The following is a 7033-nucleotide window of genomic DNA, read 5'->3' on the forward strand; positions in this document are numbered from 1 at the left end:
TTCCTCTGCAAACCAGTTCTGTATCCAATACATCTACCAAACTTATAGATACTAAGCAAACCTGTAGCATAAAAATATTTTCTACATTCTTCTGAAAGTTTAATAGTAAAAATGAGAAGATAGTACAGGCCACACTTTAAAGTTGCCAATCAGTTGTTATTGCAGTATGCAACATATGTCTATGTCTGCTTTATAGCATGATTTAGTGTTCCATTTGCATGAACAATTTGTTTTTCTCAAATTTTTGCAGCCAGTGGTGAGCTAACTTGATCCACATTCCCAGGCCTGACATGAAGTCCAAGTTTTTAAACCTGAATTTGGAAAATGCTTGAAGCCTCATTCCAGCATTTGCTTCACTTGTTATGAAGGTGGTACTCAAAAATATTAACTCAATATCCTCAATAAACTCAGAGGCTAATTAATATTCATATTTGTTCATTTTCTCATAAATTATATTCAAGGCAATGTTTTTTTTTTATGATGTCATAATATTCTGGGACTTGAATTTTAGAAATGAGTTTGTAAAAAACTCAGCTATCATCATGCCATATCAATTCTACAAGTTGTTCTAAAGCAGACAACTCATAAACTCCTCCCTGTGTGCCTGAACTTCCATGTTCAGTGTTATAGAAGACGATTCTGTATATTGTCTTTTCCTGCCTCTTTTCTTGGATTCACCACCTTGGAGAGAAAGTTATTTTGAAGCAACATTTAGTGATCTTGACTGCTCACTTGACTTTGTAGCAATGACTCTAAAGATAGATAAGTTGGGACTTATGGTACATTAGCACTTTTCCTGCCTCTACATTTTCTATAAAGACTAAGTAATTCCACACATATATTTATTTGCAATGGGCCATGACTCTGTCAAGTAGAACGACTAGAAATTCTTAAATATTTAGAAGCAAATTTTATCTTTCATATGCTTCTACCAGTAGTTTTAGAAGAAACAGCTGTTTTGGGTATATTCGGCTTATTCCTTGAAGTATATTTTCTAGGATCTTGTTGGACATGAAAAAAAAGAGTTAAGTTTACTTCTTATTTTAATTGGCAATCTAATTTGTTATCTTCCTTGTTTTGGTGGGTTGACTTATGTTTCTTCTTGAGAGTCATCTTCATCTTGTTCTCCTCGTTTTTACCCTCTTCATCATCATCAACTTCATCATCCTCACATTCCATACTGTCTTCCATCTTTCTATCACTTTCCTAGAAGTGTCTCTGTATAGAGAAGAGTCTTCTAGAACATTTCTTTGGCCAATACTATGAACAAAAACAGTCATCGTCTTGAGCTTTGGTTGAACACAGTAGGTATGATGACCCAGATCACAGCCATCACAAAGTACCATGTTTTCTGCATCACCCTTTTTTTGCACATCTAATAATGAACATGCAATATAGATTTGGACCATGTCAACTGTGATCCAAGGTGGATAGGTGAGTAAAGACTTGGAATAGAAGAGCAGAAGAAAGAAAAGACTCTCTCCAATGGTCCAGAGCTATTTCATAAGAACTCCCACTGGCATCAAGAGGAGCTTTGAGAAAATGCCATTGCTAGATGACAAACTATTTTTGTTCACTGATTGCAATATATTTGTATTTGTTGAGATGGTACTTGAAATTTCTAATTTATATGTCAAAAAGTATGTATTTTAATATGGCCTTTGCTTGCTCATCAATTTCTATCTTTTCTAATTTCATTCACAGTTTTAATTATCCCATTTCCTTGTTTCTTTACTTCACAGCTCATTTTATCCATTTTCTAATGCTGAACTTATATGTGTCTATCTGCAACATTTATCACTCCTAATGTTCCTTGGTAGATTCTGTGTTCAGTACATTTAAAAAAAAAATCTCTCAGTCTCAATTCAAGTTGCCTCTCTGCAGACATCTGAGGTGAATCATACACATTGGAAATTTTTCCCTGAGTATATGTAGGTTTGTTATCCATTTTAGATTTATCTGAAAAATGAAATTTCTCTTCAGAAAAATGGGCTAGCTGTGCATATAGTCTGTTCTTCTTTTGTAACAAAGTTTTTTTTAAGGTACTTTCTCTATGTCCTCTAGAATTAAGAGCTTTGATAAGCTGGTCTAGTTATTCACAAGAATTGTAAAAGCACCACTGATTTGGCTTAGGAACTGGTTTTGATAGATGCAAAGAATAATCACGTGAACCTTTGTCAATGTTAGAGGTAGATTCAGACACCAAAGATTCTCCAGTTTTAGTGGATGCCTAAGCATTTTGAGAATGTGTATTATTCTTATGAAGGTCTAGGCAAACTCATGTCTTCAGTGAGACCAGAATAACCTGCTTCAATATACAATCTGGGAACAGACGGGAAAATATCACCTACATAAGTGGTCACAGCCCAAGTTTGGAAAGATATTGATGCATGCTGTGGCACTTTGGGCTATTCTAAAAGCTCTTTCTCTTTTTTTGTTAGTGTTCCTGTTTAAAGCTTCTTCATCAGCAGAGAGAGTCTCTCTTGTTAAACAGTTGACCTCTTCTTGCATTATAAACTCTTTAAATCTCTTTTCCCTGTTCTGCTTCTTTTATGTGATCCTGGGTAATCTTCAACGGCCATATCTTGATCTAGTTCTTTTTTGCTCTTTTTCTTTGTGCTCAGTGCTAGAGTCAAAATCTTCCCTTTCTTCCTTCCCCAAAATACAGCTTCAGCTGAAGTTCTTTGCTCATTTTCCTTCAGTTTTATTTGTTTCTCTTTCATTTTATGTTTTGTTTTGTTCTTGCTCTTTTATGAATTCTAGAAGCTGCTTCTCCCTTCTCCTTTTAATTACTCTGCTTTTAACTCCTGGAATTCCTGCTTTGCTTGTTATAATATGTCAACATAATCTTCAATAAAATCCCTAGTAGGAACCGGGGACTGTAGTTTTCCACAGGGAGCATAAAGTATCTTCATTTATTCTCCTGGTATCAAATCATACACTGAAGTACTTGACAGTTTCTTCGCTAGACTGGAATTGCTTTAAGGAAGCTTCACACAGGTGTCATCTGTAGCAGCAAATCCGCCTCAGTTTTGATATCTTTATTTGCATTTGCTGATGTTACATCAGCAACCTGAAGCTCAGACATACAGTCTGAGGATTTCAGAAAGAGTGCAGCTACCAAGATCCACGCTTTTCAAACTGCAGCCCTAGTGTAACCATGACAATGAAGCTGCCAAAGACACAACTGCAGACAGGGCAGTTTTTGTGGGGTTGGCTTCTTCATTCAAAGACCCTTCATCTAGTCAACCTTTGGTGTCAGCATAAATGATGTTCTCTTTGGCCACTGCCTCTTATTCTTCAGCTACTGCCTGGAAGATGGCAGCCAGGAAGAAAGAAATCAGAAATATTCAATTGAATGCATGAACCCATGTAAAAATCTGATCTGAATACTATAAAATGTCCTGGTCAGAAAGATGCTAGTCAAATAGATGTTAAAAGCAACAGAATCTTACATAAGTAAGTATTGTAGTGTATGACAATCTATAAATAAAATCAATCTGTCAGCTAGCTACTACTTCTAAATTAATTTTGCAAACTAAAAACAACCCAACAATTTCTGCTGGGAAATCCATTTGTTACTATCTAATGTGCTACTAGTCAGAAGAGTTGCTATTTCCTGCAAACATCCTTATAACTAATTCATCACTTGCTTAGCTTTGGCTTGATGATGTTGTCAGGATGAATGCCATGAGCTTCAAAAGCCTTCTCCAAGAATTGGGAGCAGCCCAAGAAATACTAATACAAACTCTCATTTGGAAAAAGAAGAAACTAAATCCACCCAAACAAAGGTTTCTGAGACATTTAACCTTTGTATAGGCAGAAAGAAAAAAGTTAAGCTGCATTTCTGCCCTGTAATTGGCCTAACCTTATTGGAAGGTATGCACTAACAGACCAGCACACCAAGACAGGATTTCAGTAAATGGCACATTATCTTATAAAGAAGTCTGCTCAAGGTAATTAATGTACAAGAAAGAGGAAGACTTACTTAGAGCAACCACTCAAGTAAGATTATAAAAATCAAATCAATCTCATCATTTTTTAAAAATTTTATCAATGTTTCGATAACTTTTATATTTTATAATAAAAACATCTCCAAGGAACATCATTTTTAACTTCCCTTTAAACTCAAATTTTATCTTCTTAATTTATTTTTTAAAAGAAAAGTGCCCATCAGTAGATGAATGGACAAAAAAACAAACCAAACAAAACAAAACAAAAAAGCTGTGATACTTTTACACATTGCATATTATGCAGCAGCTAAAAAAAAAGAGGAAGGCCTTTTACCCTTTGAGAGAGCACAGAGGGACTTGCAGAATATTATGCTAAGTGAAATAAGCCAGTCAGGGAAAGACAAGTATCACATGATCTCACTTATATGTAGAATCTAAAGAACAAAATAAACTGATGAACAAAATAGATCCAGAGAAATAGAAGCATGCAACAGACTGTTGAATATCTCAGGGAAGATAGAGGTAGGGGGGTGAGAGGGAGAGATTAGCCAAAGGATTTATAGGTATACTAGAGGCCCAGTACATGAAATTCATGCACTCAGAGAGGGGGGTGGGGTCTCTCAGTTTAGCCTGTGCTCTCTCATATTCCAGGAGCCTTCTGCACTTGCCAGCCGTGAGCCCAGCTCAGGGCTTCTGGCTAAGTGGTATTCCCCTGTGGGAGTGCACTGACCACCAAGATACAGTTCCTGTGTTGAGCATCTGCCTCCTGGTGGTCAGTGTGCGTCATAGTGACCAGTCATGCCACCATTCAGTAGATTTGTGTATTAGCCTTAGCCTTTTAATTACACTGAGTGGCCAGATTATGATCTCTGAATTGAATGCATAATAATCTGGCTAATCTGGCCACTCAGTGTGTGTATTAGAGGCCCAGTGCATGAATTCGTGCATGGGTGGGGTCTAGCCAGCCTGGCCAGGGGGAGGGGACATGGGAGGTTGGCCTGCCTGCCTGCTAGTCGAACTCCTGGTCGAGGGGACAAATTGCATATTAGCCTTTTATTAGATAGGATATACACTGAGTGGCCAGGTTATTATGTGTTCAGAGATCATAATAATCTGGCCACTCAGTGTATATAGGATATGCATAACTAATGGACACAGACAATAGTGTGCTGAAAACCTGGGACCAGGGGAAGGAGTATGAGTTAGAAGGGGTCAGTGGGAAAAACAAGGGGACTTGTGTAATACTTTCAACAATAAAGCTAATTTTTTAAAGAAGACTACAAGAATAGATTAATTTTTCTTTAAAACTTATTACAATCTAATATAAAGAAGTCCTTAAGAGATCAAGAGATGTAAACAATATTTAGCTCTTGAATATCCAAAAAGATGATTTTGCCTTGAATGGCTTTATTTCAGACATTTGCCAGTAGTTGTGGTGTTTGCACTAACTCATCCATACTTGATCCAATTTCCTATTTGGGCCGTGATATATACTTGCAAATAATTTTCAATCATTAACTCATTAGGTGCTTAATAATGATATCATTGATCTGTTGTGGTTGCTAACAGGCTTGAGAGTAAGGCATGGAATCATGTAATAGTTGTGTTTGTTTGTTGTGTTTTTTCCCCCCTGTGTGAAGTTAATTGGAGTATGTATAAATCTCATTCTCAACTTGGCCTCAAAACACACTTTATGTCACCTCCACAGGAAACTCATTTTAGGCTTTTTAAACATACTTGTGTGATTTTGATGAGGTTATCATTACCATAATCATTATTATTATCCCCCATTAAGTTTCTGGACATACTATCTCAAGACAGAAAGCTTTTAAATATCATTCACTATTTTGTACTGTAATAATCACAGCAAATTCTGAATTCCAAGTTCTTTATATTGTCTGGGTTAAAATGCTACTTAGGTACTTCGGTTAATAGTTGTATTCATTTTTATAGAGATGTGTTGATATCCGTAAACAACCAAATAAGACATTCTAAACACACACACACAACTAATAGCTGCATTTAATATATATATTAAATGCATAGTATTTAACAGGTCTTAAAGAATAGATTTTCTTTACCTTAAAACATGTATCTAATAGTTTAAACAGCTACTATATCGTACAAAAAAATATATCATATGGCAAGAGTAACCGCATCATTCAGGAGGAAAAAAAATCTAAAGTCCTTACTGAACTTTCTGCACCAGGATCCTCTCTTTGCCAATTAGTGCTACATGTTGCCAATGTAATTTCTCTGAGGCACAATTCTGGACTTGTGCCCTCTCATTGCTGAAGAAATTTCAATAGACCCTTTTAGACAATAGGCTGCTTTAGTCAGAATGCTGAAAACTTTTGGCATCCAAGTCCTTTACTGTCTGTCGGTTTGGTTGCCATAAGTTAGTCTTAGTTGGGCACTATTCTAAGTGCTAAGGATAGAGCAGTAGAATAGTGAAGAGGGGTAACTGGAAAGAGTGTCTAAATAGATAGCAAACATAAGGAAACATGAAATATTGTTCAGTGCTATAAAGGTTATAATATAGGATAATGCTATATAATGACATAAGAGGTGCTTCCATTATATAGTCAAGGAAGAATCTCTAAGAAGAATTTTATTATGAGACCTTGATATAGAATGGCCTCTCTATAATTAGGGGATAGAGGAAGACTTGTTTGCCCAGAACTATCCTTTCAGACACCAATTCTTCCTTCACCAAAAACCCAAACCCTAAACTGAACTGTGCTTCTCACCTTTCAATAAATGTGTTGTGTGTTTGTTCCCCTCAGTTTACTTGTGAACATTCTTTCTTATAGTACAATGATCCCTATCTGTGCACTTAAGAAACCCTTTCTGTTTTCAGAATTTAATGTAACTTGGAATCAGCAAGACTTATAAAAAGTGCCATTAAGGTCTATTCAGATTTAATTCTGTGCCTGGATATCAGATAGTGACCTTGTATGAAAGACACACACACACACACACACACACACACACACACACACACACACGTAGCAATAGCGAAGCAGCAGAGTTATGGACTTTCCAGGTTCTTCCAATGCTAAAGTTGTCCCCAGTCCACT

The 7033-nt window shown here is 36.3% G+C and overlaps 1 pseudogene; it reads right to left on the reverse strand.

Annotated features, from left to right (window-relative positions):
* Window positions 1-202: 202 nt before the first annotated feature.
* LOC118714589 lies at window positions 203-3347 on the reverse strand (annotated as a pseudogene).
* Between the last annotated feature and the right edge of the window lie 3686 nt (window positions 3348-7033).

The sequence above is a fragment of the Pipistrellus kuhlii genome, unplaced genomic scaffold, assembly GCF_014108245.1.
Source record: "Pipistrellus kuhlii isolate mPipKuh1 unplaced genomic scaffold, mPipKuh1.p scaffold_m20_p_10, whole genome shotgun sequence".
Taxonomy (NCBI): domain Eukaryota; kingdom Metazoa; phylum Chordata; class Mammalia; order Chiroptera; family Vespertilionidae; genus Pipistrellus; species Pipistrellus kuhlii.